This window comes from Manacus candei, unplaced genomic scaffold, assembly GCF_025592945.1.
Source record: "Manacus candei isolate 608988 ecotype Guabito, Panama unplaced genomic scaffold, ASM2559294v1 h1tg000050l, whole genome shotgun sequence".
NCBI classification, from domain to species: Eukaryota; Metazoa; Chordata; class Aves; order Passeriformes; family Pipridae; genus Manacus; species Manacus candei.
The window spans coordinates 10,353,269-10,371,416 of NW_026138098.1; the positions used below are offsets into that span (position 1 = coordinate 10,353,269).

General features: G+C 44.5%; 1 long non-coding RNA gene across 1 annotated transcript in view; it reads right to left on the minus strand.

Moving 5' to 3' along the window:
* Positions 1-18,148, minus strand: part of LOC127476709 (uncharacterized) — a 31,062-nt gene that overhangs the window by 9,765 nt on the left and 3,149 nt on the right. The window contains exon 2 of the long non-coding RNA XR_007906716.1: positions 2,926-3,018. This is a non-coding gene — a long non-coding RNA (uncharacterized LOC127476709). The remainder of the gene's footprint in view (positions 1-2,925; positions 3,019-18,148) is intronic.

Here is an 18,148-nt window from a genome sequence, read left to right on the forward strand (position 1 = left end):
GACTAAGCTAATAAGGAGCTTTGTGACTGAGAATTCATGTGGCGACATAGAGAAGGTGCCTGTCATTCCCAGAAGAGGTGTTTTCTCCTGTGGATGCACTACTGACCTTTGGTGCCAGGAGGAGCAATAGCTGTCAATGATTTGTGGTTCACCTTGCTCACTTACCTGCTCTTTTCTTCTTGGCACCATTTTTATCTTCTTCAACTTCCTTAACATCTATGAGGCACGTACTTGTACCCTATTGTGTCTCTACATTCCAGTGTGCAGAGCCATAGGCTAGATGTTGCTGCAACATTAGCTATTGCTGCCAGAGAGAATTAATGGCCACAGGTTGCTAGGGGTAATGAACTCTAATGACTTTCTCGCTTGACTATCTTGGTTCAGTAACACAGGGATTGATGTAAGACTTTCTTTAAAAGGTATTCAACCTACATATTTCCTTGCCTCCTTTGGTCCCTCCACTCTCCCTTCCTTTACCTTCTCTCTTCCAGTATTTCCAAGCCTGGCAGGCCAGTGCCGCTTTCTCCATCTTCTGTTTTGAGATGGCATCAATACCAACCAGCCACAGGGCAGAGCTGTGTCCAAAGCCATTTCCAGTTCTCCCCATGTGAAGGGCCAGCATGCATTCATGACCATTACGGATGCTACAGTGGACTCATTCGTGGACTTGCTTCCTTCTGCTGTGAGATTCCCTGGCCCTTGTGCTGTGTTTTCCTTGGCACAATGAGTAAGACAAGAAGGAATTTTTAAGCTGAAATTTCTCCGGCTCTGGGAAACATTTCCCCACACACATGTCCTAGAAGAGATCTACTGCATCCCGAATTGCACTCAGCACTTGGAATGTGGTGACGCCTCCACATTTCATGACCAAACATAGTCTCTACCATTGCTCAAGAGTAGAATGGGCCCTAGCCTAAGGTCCTTTATCGACTGCTTTTGTCATGCTGTCCATTTGTACCTACTTGGAGGAAAGTTGTGCTGTCTGCTGCTCATGATGCCAAGCTGCCTGGCAAAAGAGATTTGCTGTAATTGTGGTATTTTTGCTCTTTTCAGCTTTTTAGGCAGAAATGAGTCAGTCTTCTGCTTCATGGTTCTCTCCTTCACAACTCTTCTGGTCTCATGCAAGACTTTCCTAAAATCGATGAATACTCACTGCAAGCTGATCCATAATAGGCTTAGTGCTTCAGCTTTGCTTTCTTCCAGGGATTGTTTAAGTAAGGACAAGTCCCTGTTTTATCTGATGAGAGGATAATGCACAGGGGTGCAGTTCTACCATGCTGTACTTAAGCCCAGATGTTGCACAGAAACTGAAACCAGTGTCACAGTAAGCCTATTGTCAGAGGTACCAGAATGAACTCTTTGTACAGTAGCTTCAGATTAATCCTGGTATTAGTAAGTCCTGAAAACAACCACAGCATGTTTTAATCAAACAAAGCACAAACAGTTCTCACTTAGACTGGGAGGGGAAATGATAAGGGTCATTTCATCCCTTCATGTCTAATGCAGACTATGACAGATGGAGGAACCATGGGGAATACTAATAAAATGGGATAGGAAGAGACTCTTCACTGTAGGGAACTCCTGACCCTTCAGTTATCCTTCATCCCAGGAACCTCTTGAGTGTTTGAATAGGAGTTACTTCTTTTGCAGTCACGAGCACACACAGCTCCTCCCACAATCTGGGCATGCACTGACTCCTGTCCAGCTCAGAGCTTCTCACACACACGCACCTTTCCTTGGGTAAAGCCACTTCAGATGTCCCCTCCCCTAAAAGTGAGATTCCTGTTTCCAGGATCAGACTGGACACATTCACTGCCAATGGCTCTATTACATCTGTGTGCTCACAGTGAATAGCCCCTGATGATTAAACACAGATGCAAAGTATCCTTTTAGCAGTGCAATTGGTAAAATCAACATTGTAAAACAAGAGCCTTCACATTTTTCCTTTGTTTCCTTAATCTGTGGATTTATTCAGGATAGTTTTTTTGTTTGTTATGGAAAGTGTAGCTTAGCTTGAATTTTGGATGAACATATTAATTGCACCCACCAGATTAAGATTTGTCACTGCTGATCTTCTACAGGGGATAAAAGAACCCTTCAGTAGCCCCACAGTAGCTTGGCTGAACTGCTTCCTGTGCTGACTAAATTAATAGGGGTTACTGGATAGCTTTCCACTGCATCATGCAATATAGATATAATTCAAGACAACGGAGTATCAGTAGCCTTTTAAGATTGCCCTTGAATCACACAGTGGGTGAGTTCGTGAGTTGCAGTCCAAGGGAAGCAGTTTTCTCCAGGCATTTCTGCAGAGAGATGGAGCTTGAATATGGAAATAGAGACAAATAATTGTGGGACAGTTTTCAGAGGGGCTTCAGGCAGAAGGAAGAAAAAGGTTTGCCAGCAGAGAAGACGAACAGCTGAAGGTTGAACAAAGAGAAAGCAACCACTGTCAGGAATATTTCCACAGCCCAGAAGTCAGGCATCAGCATCAAGTCCCAGCCCCTTTTTCCATATTCTCAAGACACTTCTAAGGAAAGTAGTTGGAACTGTGCACAGACAGAGATGTTTCCCTGCTTGGGTCCTACTTGAGCACACCAAGTCCTGATCCCTCCACAGGGACTAAGCCCTACAACAAGGCTGGGGCAGCCCAGAGGTTGGAGTTGAGGATACGCCCTACAGGGAATGCTTTTCCCTGCATCACTAGACCAGACCAGCACTCATGCGGGAAACATAATTAAAACACAGTGCATTGAAAAATAACTGCTTTAAGAAAAATATTTAAAAAAAACAGATCTGGAAGATACAAATCTAAGGGAAAACAAATAACCCACTGGTGCCCAGCCTGACAGTCCGGTTATCAGATGGCAAAAAAAATTATTTCTTTATTTAACTCCTGTTTAATAGTTAACCCTTCCCAACACTTACTGTGCTGCACATTTCTTCCAGTTTTCAAGCAGCCTATACCCCTTGAGCCCAGCTCCACGTTTCTGGGGAGGAAACGTTCAGTCCTGGCTGCATCTGCAACGACAAAAAAAAGTGTTTCCAGGTAGAGAGGGGCAAAAGGTATATAGTCCATCTTGCAGGTTACTTGCCTGCATCAAAAGAAAATGATGCAGGAGATGATCTAAAATGATCTAAAAAGATGAGAATTAGCTCCATGCCACTAGGGAAGGAGATTTCCAGCTTGCCTATGCAAACAAAGCCAGGGCTGAGTTCAGCTCATTAACTCAGCATGAACCAAACTACCCCTTTTCTGCTGTACTATTTTTTTCTGCCAGATTAGTGAGCTGTATCAGCATAGAGAGAGTTCTACAGGTGCCAGAGCTTGCATAGATAAATGACAAGATCTTAAATGTTGGATTGGAGAGGAAAGAAGCTTAGTGAGCAGTAGTCAGCAAGGAGACGTTCTTACCCCATCTGATGGTACTCTGAGACTGTAAAACTGGTAAAACAGGGATTGAACTTCAGCACTTATGTGTGCTTCTTGATCTGTACTTACAGCTGGATAAACCAGAATTTATAATACAGCCAGAAATAAAGTATAACCTATAATGAACACAATACCATCTCTGCATGGGAGTATAATATAATCTCCATTATATATTTGGTGGGTGGATGTGAAAAGTGGTGATCAAAGTTATGTACAGGAGTTCCTGCTCCTGCAGGACCAGTGACACTTGCTGTGGATTGCACATGGACTCTCACAGAAGTCTGTTTAACATCTGATGGGTTGGCTCTTGACATTGCCATTTTTTGCTCCTTTGTTATGGCCAAGTTTGCTCTGCACAGACCTCCTCCAGCCTTCCCAGAGGATACCTGGCCTCTCTGGGACCCACTTAGCAAGATGTTAAACCCAATCTCCTGCCAGCCAGGAAGAGTGGCTGGCAGAGTCCCCTGTAAACACTCTCCTGTACTTACTGTACCTATTGTCAGTGGGAGAGAGCTGCCTTGAAGACGTACATAGAGCAGGCTGGCTCTTCAAAACCTGCTCGACACACTCTGCCAAGCAGCTCCCTGGCAGTGCCAGGCTGACCTGGGGTAGATGCCATGGCCAAGTGGCCAGTTCCATTCTGAAACCCAGCCAACAGTTTCCTTGGTGCCCTGGTCATTCAGGAATGAGTCACAGCCTTGGCCATGGCTTTCCCGTATTCCAGAGAGCCCCAGCATGCACATTTGTCACTTGCTGATGTATGCTTAGAGATTTTCTCTTTTTTCTGTTTTTTTTTCTATTTCTTTTTTTTTACCAGATAGTGAAGCTTATGGTGCCTTGCTGTGTGATTAACTAACAGCCTCCTGATGCCTGTGGGAATTACTACATCCAATGCTTTTAGAGAAGGTATTTGTACTGCTTTTACCTGCCACTCTCCATATTGATCAATTGCTGTTTTCAGGAATTTATTTCTACTGTACTTCAAAGATCACCTTACTTTAAATTCACTCTGTCTCCTGGATACATGTTAGCAAGAGAAGTATGGGTTGTGTTGCATTTTCTCTGACTATTATTCCATATTAAAAGAAGATTAATTAGAATGACTTCGCTTAATATGTCATGGTGCAGTGAGCAGACTTTCAGTTCCCTCAATTTAAAGTACTTAAGGCTATTCCTCCTGTTACATCCTGTGTTTGCATCATTTGTATTTTTTCCTTAAGTAATTTTTACTTCTGGTGAAGTCTGCTGGGCAAGAGCCCTGGAGCCTGCAGGCAAACGTCTGCAGAGCAGCTCTCCCTCACCAGTACTCTGAGAGCATCCCCCAGGAAGGGTGACTGCCAAAGGGAGCAGCCAATAAGAAAGAGGGCAAGGTACTTCTTTCAGGTCCGGGACTGGCTCCCAATCCTTGGGCAGAAATACATGCATAATTGAACACAGGGAGAGAAATTCAAAACGAGCCCTCTGCCTGGTAAAAAGTTATAAAGAACAAGTAATAAACAATCTCCTTTCAAATACAATAGAATGAAGAATACTTGTGTATAATCTTGTCTGGTACAGAAATTATACAATACACAGTCTTATACTGCACGATATATAGGATATTTCAATGGGGCTTCAGTGTTTGGAAACAAAACTTCAAAAGAAGGACAGTTTTCTAGTACTTTCTGATAAGGCACATTCTTCCCTTATAATATCCTAAGACTCAATCAAAAAGGATGGTGACTTTAAGTCAAACCTTCTGCTTCTCAATACATTCTCATACTGAAATTTATAAGCTTCTGCTCCTCTTTTTTTTAAAAAAAATACTAAAAATTTGAAAGTGATCTAAGCCCAACCATTATTGCTTGGCTGCTCACCATTTTAGACAGAAAGCTGTTCAGAGGGGAAGAATTGACCATTGCAGTCACACTAACAGGAGATATTTGTTCATGGTGAAGACTTCCTTGAAGACAACAGCAATACATCATTGGTAAATTTAATCTGTTGCATCACTAGTTTGACATTCCTAGCAGCCACTGGCAGAGAGTTCCCAGGGACTCGGCACTCACCCAACTTGTCTCCTGTCTGTGTCAGGAGTAGCATCCAACCAAGGATAAAGGGGGAAGGAAAGCTTTGGAAAATACCATCATATAAATGGAAAACAATTGAAAATTCCTAGCTTAGGTTAATTTCAGAAGTTGTCCAGCCTAGTATCTAATGTCAGCATGCTTTCATATTGATGATGAAGTGGAAAAAAAAGCAAAATGAAAAACAAACAAACAAACAAAAAACATTCCTAGCTGATGGAAAGAAAAAACCAGACATATATATATGAAAAGTCACAGAGATATAGTAGCTTCCAAGTCAGTTACTGCCAATAAAGTGAGTGCTGTTGACTGCAGAGTATCCAGGATATGTTATTTGTATATATTAATGAGGAAAAAAAAATAAATCCAACAAATTGGGAGCATAGTGCAGGGAGAAACTTCCTGGGTCATAAAGTCCAGACTACGAGTATCCCAGGCACCACATAATTGACTCCTTTTCATCTGAGTTATCTCTGGTTTTCTAGATTGATGTGGAAAATATGTAAAACAGGAGAAGCAATACTAGCAATAAGAAAGTAAAAAATGACTGTACCACAAACAAAGCCACATCAGCTCTGAGAGCAGCCATAAACAACAATGTGTAAGGCTCAGACAGGTAAGGCAAAGACTAAAGTGCAGTGAAAAGTCTGAGTAATTTTCGAAGAAATGTGTTGTGGTCTTAATGCACCTGTATCACAGGAGTGTCAGAGGGGCTTCAGGACAGAGGCACCAAAGGAGAGAGTGTTGACTGGGGGGCTGTTTGGTGCCTCACTCCTACTGTGCTCTGGGTTTTCTTCCACGCCTGCCTGATAGTATGTGAAAACTCTCCATCTTGGCTTCAGTCCGTGAAAAAACTCAGCTTAATGTAAGCAGAGATTGACACAGATGGGAACACAGTTGTGTCCTGCAGGGTTAAATCATATCTCTGGCAGAAGAGATTCAGAGCTGCTGATTCGCTGCTTTTACCAAGTGGTTTAACATCCACTGTAGCATCAGCACCAGCATCTGTCCTCTCTTCCTTGTCCTGCAGTGTCCACTAAGCTGTACAGTTGCATTTCCATTGAGTCTTCTTGTCTCCAGCAACTAATTATTCTGTGAAAACTCAGATTTGGGAGCTCAGTTCTCCTTGGATAGAGGTGGAAATCAAAGTCTTTATCTTTTATCAAATCAAAGCCCAATGTCTTTTACAGGAAGGGAAGGAAAGGGAAAAGCAATAGCGAACTACATGAGGCAGAGGGAATTGATTGCAACCAGCCATATGTAATTACATTGTGGAGGACATTTAATATTTCATCTTGATCTTTGCTGTATCAGGAGAGCAAAGAAAATCAACATATGAGGAAAAGAGAGGCTGCAATGTTACTTGATTTGAATTGTAAATTCTCACAAGCAAAACCATAAGGTGCTTTCAGACAATCTGTACTGCTGTTGCCTGAATGTATGTGACCCAAATTCCAAGAAGAACCAGAAAGCCACTCCACCTGCTTGAAGACAGCAGTGGCCCTAAGCCATCATGGCAGGTCCTCAGCACAGAAGGTATTTAATCCAATTGTTGTAATGAATTTCTTTCCTCCTTTGCTCCTGGGCAGCTACAGACATACTGGCAAAGGGCTCTCTGGTTAACCACTGCAAAGAGGAAAGAGCTTTGAATCCCAAAGTCTTAAATAGGTCCATCATCAAAGCCAGACCTTTTAAGCAGCACAACATGGGTTTTAGTTATGACTGGTGTAAGCAATGTGCACACACATGGGAAGAGACAATTACTGCTCAAGAATGTTTAGTCTTAAAAGGAAAAGATGGGAAGGTAAACAGAGGCTCTGGAGCAAGATCAAACAGAACAAGAGGAAGGGTAGAAGCAAAGATCCCTGCGACACTAAGGGCATATATGTACTTAGGGTATATGCATAGGCTTGCAAATCCTCCAAGAAAGCACACCTATCAATCCACTCAGTCTCCACTGCATTCTGCTTCTGATGTCTGGTCCTAAAAAAATAGGCCATACGTTTGCTGGGATGGGAGAAAGACAGTGGCAGCACCTAGCAGGAGCCTCAAGAGGGGAGGATAAGGCATTACTGAGCATCCTTACACACCAAAATACATAACCTTAACCTTATGACTCCGACTGGGCCAACTTGTCTTTGGAGTTTGGCCACCTACCACAGAAATTCGGCTCCCTGAGGTGGTTCAGGGCTGGCTCAAGCTACAGCTTACTTCACAGAGGGAATAATTGCCCCAAGAGCTCCATGTACTCATCCTTCCTGCAGCCTAAAGCTGCCAAATACCTCTCTGTTTGCCTTGATCACTTCCATACTCTGCCAGCTGCGACTCAGCTGTACATATTAATTATTGTAAAAGAGGGGGAGATTTACTCATTGCTCCAGATGATTAATCAGCTAGTCAGGCATAACACCACCCATGCTATTGCAATTGCAGTCAAACAATAATGTTATATGCACTGCAATCATAGGCATCATCAAACACCAGAGGAGCCTCGTAATATAAGCAGTGTCATCTGTTCATAGGCTCTACAACCCAAAATTATCTACAATCTGGAATAAATTCTTAAAGACAGCTCATGATATCAAGGTCTCAGTATAGAGAAAAACTGGAAACAGACCAATGATGAACCAATGCTGCCCATGTGCATTTTTTTCCATTCTCCATTTCATACAGGAGAAATTTCTCCTCCAAATTTTTAAACTAGCAAACTTCTGAGAAGGTATTGGAGTCTTGGATTCTGAAGCTGGGCTGCAGCAAGGAGCAATTTTCACTATAGCTATATATTCATATGAGTGGTATGCATTTACTGGGGAATGCAGGTGAGGATGCCCCCAGGCCTTGTCCTGGTTAAACATATTGACCAGTGTGGTCCTCAAGGCCATACACATACACACAGTAGGCAAGGGTACTGTCTACCACACTGCTCAAGCCCCTCTCAGGTTCCAAGGATGCTTTAAAACATCTTGTGCACTCGCATAAACTCATCAAAAGTTTGGGCCAAGCACCTGACTTCTGTCTCACCACTCAAAACAGGCTAGAAAATAATATTTGGCTATCCTGCACTTTCCTCCATGTGCAATATGGCCTCACAACACTAACTCACATGTCTTAGCACTGAAATGAAAAAACTTGATGACATAGCCAGAGCCCAGAAGAAAGGATATAATGAAGAAGCAGCATGAGAACTTAGTTATTACAGAAGGCGTAAAAAAGTGTCTTTTGTGTTGTTACTTTTTTCTCAGTGCATATTTTGCCCAAGGCTGGTGGTATTCACTTGTTGAGCAGCTCTTTGTTGGTCTGCAGGAAGCTGATCGGCCTTCTCAGTGGGGCAGTTTTAGTTCGGAACAGATAATTCAAGACAAAGGCTATCAGCCTGTTGTCCAGCTTACAAACAGTGCCTGAGCCTACTCAGGGGCTGCCTTCCAGTGGAACTGACACAGGGATCTTTTCTCGGCTAAGTAATGAGCTGTATTGATTTTCCTCAAAAAGAAAATTGGACTTTTACAAACAGCGCAACAAGCTGCTTGAGTCAGGATGTCACTGAAGTGATCCTGTGACCACCTCAGGCTCATGGGCTTATCATGAAAGAGAGGGGGAAAAAAAAGTTCAGTAGGTTTTCTCTGCAAGGGCAGGTTACACAGTCAAAAACAAATTTCCTTTCTAATACGTTCAACAGTCACCAGACTAACCTGCAGGGACAATTGTCATTTACCCATTTGAAAAGCGTCTGCATGAACAACTCTTGCACTTGTTCTTGTGTGCTGAGGCCCAAAGCCTGCACCAGGGTTGGACTCCATCTCTCTCCATGCAGTCTTCAGTCTCTTCCCGGTCTCATGGAAATGCTCCCACTGCTGGTTGGACACCTCTGCAGCAAGGAGCACTGAGCCGCCATTTGGGCCACCTAGTAGATCACTGCTGTTCACCTCGTCAAAATATGTCCAAGGGCTGAGCCCCTGGCAACATCTCTCTGCTCTTCCCCGAGCTATTGAGCATTTTGTACCTTCTGAGGAAGTCTCATCACATGGCAGAGCCCACGGGATTGTCCTCTTCACTTAGACCAGGCTATTCATGTCTGCCAAGCATAGGTTTAGTTCTTACCTCCTAAAGCTTAAAATTATTAGCTGTAACATCCATTTCAACCCCCAAACCTACAGCATATTCCTGAAGCTGACCTGATAGGAAGAAAGCATTCAGCCAATTTCCAAACTGTCAGCGGAATACGATTCCTGCCCTTATACCTCTCCAAAATTCCTGGTGGCCTTACAGCTCTTTCAACCTTTCTGCAGGACAGGGGCCACCAGCACCAAGGTTGTAGGGTGGCTGGGAACTGTCTCCATCTCCTTCAGCACACAGGGAAATCCTGCCTCTGCTGTCACAGTCACTCTGGCAGGACTCAAGGTGTTCCCCATCCAGCAGAGAGATCATGGTGCCCATGCAAGGTGCTGAGTGAACGCTTGTCTGGCACTGAGCCCCCCACTATCACAGCCCATGGGGTCTTGCATCTGAGCTGCACAACTGCAAGTAATAAGAGCATCATCCTGTGGGGCATATGGGTGTGTAGGTCCAACTCTCACTCTCACTCCCTCTTTCCCTGCACTTTCCTCTATGTGCAGTCATCCTCAGGGGCTCCTCATTGCAGTTTTCTCAAGATAGGGGGTCTTGCCTTTACAGAGCTTTGCCCTGAAACTCATCTCCTGAAATGAGAACAGACCTGTGGGAATGAAATAGGAAAGCTCCAGGCCAGTTCCTAATGCTAAGTAGGAAGATAACACAGATATCACTTTCTCTTTAACTTCTTTCAATGAGGGAACAAGCTGAAGGAGAGCAGCTCAGGGAAGAGTTGCTCCTCAGGTACACAGCACAGAGCTGCACACTGAGGACCTGGCTGTGTGCACCAGCTCATTCAGGTTCATCTGGATACCTCCATCCCCTTGCTTTGCTCCCCACTTTCTGGGGCAGTGCACCCTTTTCTCTCATAGAATGTGCCACTCCCTGTGCTCCCTAAAAGCCAAGCCTGGGCACCCTCATTGGCAAGGATGGGTCAATAGCAAAGACAAATTCCCATCCTCTACTAAAAAGGGATCATTACAGAGCATCTGAAAGAAGAAACCCAACCATGATGTGACAGCTGGTCTAATGAGGCTGGGCTGCCCCCAGGAACCAAACCCCAGCAGGGTTTGCATTGTGCCCCAGGCCCTTGGGGCTGCCACATCCTCACAGCAGCACCAGTGCTACTTCCAGTTCCCAGCTGAATGCTCACAGTCCCCCAAGAGGTACCACCAGCACCAAGGCAGGCAGGAAGGCAGTGAGGGTATTCCCTTAACGTGCCACTTCCAAGGCTTTGCCGAGCACTGCAGCCTCATGCACCCGCTGCTTCCAGTGGCCCCAGAAGGCAGCAAGACACCCACTCAACCACATGCTCTCCAGCAGAACAGGAGGCAGCTTCAACCTTGCTCTCAGCTCTGATAAGGCAATACCTAAGAGCCTTACTGTTAAATGCCATGGCATCCAATTGCTCTTTACAGTTTGATTCAGAAATCAGAAGATTCCTATCTCTGTCTTAAATGGTATCTGTGGACTCTGAAATGAAGCATTTATGGGCAGTAATCTCTCTGATCAGGCACGAACACCTGCAGAAACCTACTGGGAAAAAAATCCTAATCAAAGTTTGCAAAATTAGAAAAATAAGAAAAAAATTAATAGCAGTAAGCTCAGCAGGGACAAGAAGTCTTAATTTTGTGTTGGTAAATGGGAATTACAAGAAAATGGAAAATATATTAAACGTAAATTCAAAGTCATAAAAATCCCACAATTAAAAGAAGTAGCTGACACACCTACCCGTGCCAGAAAGGAATGCAACTAACATCACAAAATAGGCTTTTCTAATATTTTTCATATCAGTCTTTTTTTTGTGTTTTATTTAGTGCAATATAAAATCTAGAGAAATATTACAGTTTCTCCAGTAAACAAATATCTTATTATTTAGTTTTAACTCCTGATGGGAAGAAAGTTTGGAAAACTTCAGCTTATAAAACAAGATGTTTTCATTTGTAATGGGATAAACAGAGATCATGGCAGTAAGTAAACTATAAGTAGCTACATCTGACCTAACTTTAAACAAAAAAGCTTTGGTGATGTGTGTAAGGAAGAGGGGCACCACGTTGTTGTGATGTGCTCACCTCCCAGCTGTCTGCCTGACACAGCTCCTGCACAGTGCATTTTCCCCAGGAACCATCAGCTACTTGCTATGCCCGACCCCATCAGCAGTAGGGGCTGAACAGTACATGGAAAGGAGAGGAGAAGGCTGAGAGTGATCACTAGCTCACAGTAAAGCATAATAATCCCATCTTCCAAAGACTCTCCATTTACAATCTCTCCTCCCTTTAATACAGACTGTGTTGTTTTAATGATGAACGAGCTTCTTTTGACCTGGTTTGCGAAAATAAAAGATCTCCAAAGCTCAGGCTAGAAATGTCTTTTCTGGGGGTAAAAACAAAACAAAACAAACAAACAAAAAAAACACTAAAAAAAAAATGAAACAGAAAGACAAAATTTGCTCCCTGCTTTCATATGAGATGCTGATTTCACCTGACCATGTTCACACAACACCTGCCCTCCTTCCTAAAAATGTAATAAAAGCAGTAAAATATCTCCTCTCCCCTTGTTATTATCCCTTTAATAATTCTGCAGAATTAGGCCGAATGCACTGATTATTTTCCACATGCATTAATCATGGCTAAATTGTGCTAGAGAAGAAAAATGTACAGCCTGCTGTTCCCTCTCAGCATCTTCCTCTCACCCTGCTCTCAGAACAGTCTCAGCCTGGAGGGCATCCTGCCAGTGTGATTAACAGTGTGAAATGGGGAAGGGAAGGAGATGGGAAGATGAAGGAAAAAGACCTTTCCTTAAAACTTAGACATGGCTTTCGGCTTATGAGAACAGCAAAACCTCAAGATCATCATGTACTTGCAGCCATGAGCTTCCTCAGCTCATGAAATCCAGACAAGTGCATGATTAGCTGCTGTCATCTTCTGCAGTCTCATTCCAGTCCCTGTCCAGAGCCCCACTCCAAACTTACATATCCTACCCTTGGACACACGAGAAATGCCTACCAAGCTTTTCTCTTTTTCTGCTGTGGTTGTGCTTATTAAAATATTCAGTAAAGATTTAATAAATTATGAAGAGCTGCAAACGGTCAGCCTATTGCAGTAGAGTTGGATGGAGCCCACCAGGACAAAAGGTAGGGAGAAAGCATGTTATTCCCTCCTTGGGTAGATTTCTCTTTCCCAGCGTTGCAGCTCCACAGAGCAAGCATTTTCCTAGAGCTGGCCAGGAGGTTCCCTTCCCCACTGACCAAGAGAAAGTGACTGGCTCAACTCACCTTAATGCAGGCATCTAAAAGATGCTGAACCTGTTAAGTCCTGAATTGACTGGTCACTGCACCAAAGAGATTCCTAGACCACGTTTTGGCAAGCCTTGGAAGATTGTCACCTGCTTGACCTGGATTCTGGAGGCAAAGTGGAACTGCATATGTCTAATTAGAGCTGTGAATGTCACATTTCAGGCTTGATTTGGCCATCACCTCTCTCTGCAGGGAGGTAGCTTATGCTGCCAAGCAAGGAGAGAAGCACAAGCTCTGATCCTCAGCCTGCAAACTCCGCCAAAGAGGATCCCTCCTCTGGCTCTCCTCCACAGCAGCTGCTGCTCTGTCAGAAGAATAGGTTCTACCTGGAAGATTTTTCCATTTTGCCTTTCTTTTGCCAAAATCCTTGAGGGTACTGTCACTTTAAAAAAAATTACATCCAAAAGAAAGCAGATCTGAAGTGGAGACGACCTGGCAGAAGGAATGGATGACAAGGCCAGGAAGCGAGCAGTTAATGCTGGGCTCTTTCCAGATGCACTGTGGTCATGCCACACATTAATAAGCTGTGACAGGCATAAAGATGGGCAAACCTTTGCCTACAAAGTCAGCTGCTTCATACATAGATACAGTCACTGGGAAGCTCAGGAGAAGGTTTCTAATCCCTGTCTTTGCAGAGCAAGGCTAGGCAGAATAGAGGAAACTCAGAGTTCAAATATAAAGCCTCCAAAGGCTTTTGATGCAGCTGAGGATGCAGAAACACACTTAGGTTTCGTGTACAGTGGCAAAAGGGTTAAGATGCCAGTGCATGTCAGAGCACTTAGTGCACAGTGCCTGAGTTCTTCCCAGGAAAGTGCAAAAGCCTCTCCTCCTGCTGCAGCGTCTCACAGAGACAAACGCAAGGCCTTGCAGAAGGGTTTTTGCTGAAGGATATTCCTCTTCCTCTGGCTTGGAAATCCAAATCTTCTAAGTCTTTGCATGTGAGCTTCACATTCTATATTAGCTGTTTAATGCCATTTATAGTGCTGTTTAATGCATCCAGAACATGCTGAAAACTTTGCACTGTGAGGTGGATCAGGCCAGCAGCAGACGTTCAACATGGCCTGAAATTTCAGACTTGTTCTCTGAGAACAGAGAGACGTGCAGCAATCTGCTGTGACAGCAGGTGGCTTGAGGAGTATTTACTGAAAGATGGATTTTCCTCCCCATCGCGCCCAGAGCAACGCAGTTGGGCAAAACAAAGTGATCACAAAAATTACACACAGTGACAGAACCAAAACATGTCACAAGAAAAACACCTTCTGGTGTTGTTTTGCTTTTGCGGGGGGCATCCCAGCCAGGTTCTGAAAAGCTCCCAGCACTTCCATCAGTCATTCAATCAGTTTAAGACTTCCCAAAGAAATATTGCAGCTTTCTCCCTATGAGAGTGATCAGGCATAGTTTTGGGTGAAGGAGCTCTTCCTTTTAGTAATGAGGACTTCTCTTGAAGCCATCTAGCTTGCAGGACACGTGATGTTCCAACTCACAGGGTCTATTTAGGTCCCATGAAGATTAATGTGTTCCTGTGCAAGTCATCTTGGAGACAAGCTTACTAGACAAGGGCAAAGAGAGTGCTCTGAGCTTCCGAGAGGAAGAGCTTGCTCACAACCTAAGGGTAGACTTGACTGCCTGGCCCTCCCTGTGCCACCTTGCAGCTCACTTGGTCTTGGGCATCTTACACAACAGGTTTGTGTAATGAGCTAACAAAGGTGAGAGCACCTGAGGCCACTACAAACCCCCTGGGGAAGTGCAGCTGACACCTACTGACCTTCTCTATTAGATCACCTATTGCTGGCTACTGATGTGATCTTGACCTCTCAGTCCCGTCATGACATCATCTACGTTTTCATACAGATGTAGATGAATTAAATCCCATCTAGGAGTTCCAAGAGAAAGTTTTCCCTCCAGACACGTACTCTCTTTCACATTTAGGAAAGGCTCCAGTGCTCCCCAGTATAGATGCTCCTCAGGCTGGTTGCATCAGTGCCTTCTCATCGTGTTCTTCACGGACACTGATCATAAAGGAAGCAGTGAGCCTTTCCCTAGTACACATTGCAAAGAGGAGGTGAAGCCATCAGACAGGGCTGGAGAAGCATGCTCTCTGGAGGGTGCATGTCCCTGTACTGCTGCCCGAAGTGGAGTGCTCTGATCAGTACATTTCAAATAAAACACACTCACATTCATCAGCTCCAAAGGAAAAAAAATCCTCTTATAAGCTTTAAGCAGTAGGGCCAGAGGACTGCTGGGTCACTGCTTGGAAAGGGCAAAGTTGGAGCAGAGCTTAATATTAGATTAGCGAGAAGTCTATGAAAACACTCCAAAACTGCTTGTATGCTGTCTGAGTTAGTACCAAAGGGTACCCTGAAGGGTTTCAATCATTTGAAGGGCTTCAGCACTGGCATCGATGTTTGCAACCTGAACTCACTTTGAACACAGTGTTCCCAGCTGTTGGTTGATGAAAAAAATCTGCTCGAGAGGCTGAGGTAAAGACGTGCAGAAAGAGGAGAAACCCACCTCACTGCTTCTGCTAGATTCTTAGCAACAGTGCACTGGAGAGGCAAGGAAAGAAAAAAAAAAGGGCCTGAAATAGTGGAACAGAAAGACAGCTCTGATATGGCTTCTCTTGTAAGGACCACTCCCTCTTTTTCTCCATCTTTTGATGTTATTCCTGTTTCTGCTTAAAAAAAAAGAAAACAAAACCCACCAGAAGTTAACTGTGTGCAATTCCTTTTCCTGAGTATGTGAATACCATTGCTTATGGGAAACCACGGCCATCCACATGCCATTCTCCTGACTCTTAGAAACTCTTACATACTCTCAAAAATCTTTTTAGAGCTATGACTGAGAATGGCTGCCAACACAGCAACATGCGAACCTGCAATTCAGCAGCCTGTGGGCAAATGCTGCTTGCCTGCAACCAGGTTTCCTTCCAAAGCTTGACAGCTTTGGATTCTGCACAGCGTGGTTTCTGCCATGTCTCAGAGCCTGCAAGCACATCCCCTGCCTCCAATGAGAGGTCTCCATCCCTCCTCCTCTGAAATGACAGGCTGCATCAGACCGTTCAGAATCGCATTTGGTTCTCATTTTCGAACAGACATCCAAGATATTATTTTTAGAAGAAGCTATCCCGGTATTTGCAAAAAATAGCCTTCTTTGCTTTTATCCCAAATGGGGTCTTTTCCAAGTTTCTTTTCCTACTTTAGTCATATCTCTAAAGCCGTTTGCATTAAACAATCCGATTCTAGAAGTACATTAATCACACTCTCTTTGAGTTCCTCTTGCGTGTGCCTTTCTCTGTGTCACAAGGCAAAAATACAATCAGCTCAGCCATCACCTAATTCTCTTCTCCAGTAGAGGAAGCCCCAATCCAAGGGCCATATATGGGTGACAGCAGGTCTGTTCAGCATTTGCATGGTGTCACTGACGTCCATGCATTAAGACAGCAGCTTCCAAGACCTGCCCACACTGCGAGGATCCTGCCCTTACCAGTCCCTCACAGTTAAAAATGCAGATCAAGAGCCTGGTGCAATCCATCAAACAGAGAGGAGAGCCGCCAGCAAGGGCTGGCTTTGCCAGGTGCTGACCTGCCTGCCTGGCTGTGTTCCTGTGGGACCCCTCAGAAATCTGCTCTGGAAATGGTTTTCTCTGCTTGGCTATGATTACAGTTCTGAGAAATCCTGTCAGGACAATAGAAAAGACATCCCTGATAGGTGTGGGGGCTCTGCTGCCTACTGGCAATGAAACTCAAGGCAACTCAGCAGCACAGAGGTGAGACATAGAAACAAAGACAGGTTTGTTTGGGTTTTCCCAGCATATTCCTAGAAAAAGGATCTCAACTTAACGAGGTGTTGCAGCAGCATCCTGAGTCAAAGCAAGCATGGGGTGCTGGTGTCTGCAGATGAACTGGTGCTGAGCTGCAGGCAACCCACAGCCATGGAAAGGAGAGCAGAGTAAGGCAGGGAGCCCCATGGTTTGGCTCCTTCCCCAGGTGACTGCTTGTGACTATGAGCATCCCTATTTTACAATTCTATAAATAGATTATGGTCTCAGTGTTAAGTGAAAGTCTGCAACTTAGATGGTTAGAGGTAGGGAGCAGTGGTAAACTGAACTTTGTCAAAACTCAGTGAGATTCTCTGCATCTGCCTCCAAAATATTTTTGAGCTTTTTCTTGGAGGAGGGTCCAGTTTCAGGAAAGAAAAGCTATTTCTCAGGGTCAGGGTGAAGTGGAATGCAATACCCCAAGCAAGGACTATCATCATGGGCCTTTGTGAGCCTTAAGTCCAGGCTCCCTTGCCCACCATCAGCAAGGTACAGACCTGCCTTTCCTGGACACTTGTGAACAGCATGGCCTCAGGAGCCCACCCAGACCAGGGATGTCCTTCTTCAGCACAGGGGCTATGTTCCTCCTGGCAGGGATCAGAGGCAAGGGTAGGAAACCAAAAGGGATGCTGAAGACACCAGAGGACACAGAGAACAATTACCACAGCAAAGACCAGGCAGCAAATTCCCCGTCCCCAAGCAGTCCCTGAAAACCACAGTGAGATTAGGTCTGCCTTACCCTCTGCCAAAAAGGTGGCCAGGCACTGCCTCGCATCAAGCTGAATGAGATCAGCTTTCTGGTCCTGTTAAGCTTCATCAACTGGTCTATATTGCATTATTTAAAACCATCTTTTATTAATCTACCACAACTTTTTTCACTTGACCTCTAGCAAGTCACTTAACCACTCTGAATGGATTGCACTGGCTTCATCCCCACACGATGCTGGCAGTGGTGAGAGGGACAAGCCACAACTCTGTTACTGCTTCTGAAATATTCTAGATGCCAATAGACTAGAAAAATCTGTTTGGCAATGAGAGCGCTGGATTTACCCTCACTCTTAATGGGAGGTCTTGTCTAAACATACAGGTCATACTGCTGGGTAATGACAATACTTGTATTTAGAAAACTGCTAGGATATTGTCCATACTTTTAAAACAAGCTTACTGTCCCCAAAACCAAGCAAACACTGGCTAAAATATCACCAGTGCCAGCACAAGGGCCCAACACGAGCACTAAAAAGTTGGGAACTTAAGGGAATGTATCCAGCTTGGACCCTTCCAGAGTCCATCATTTCCCATCAGTAGCCCCCTGGATATGTGACTGGGGTTGCCCACAGTACCACGCTGCCAAGACAGAAGACTCCAGGTGCCCCAGACACAGTGCAAGCTGTTCTGAAACCCTCCCTGTACTGAGGGAGGTGGCAGAAAGCCTGT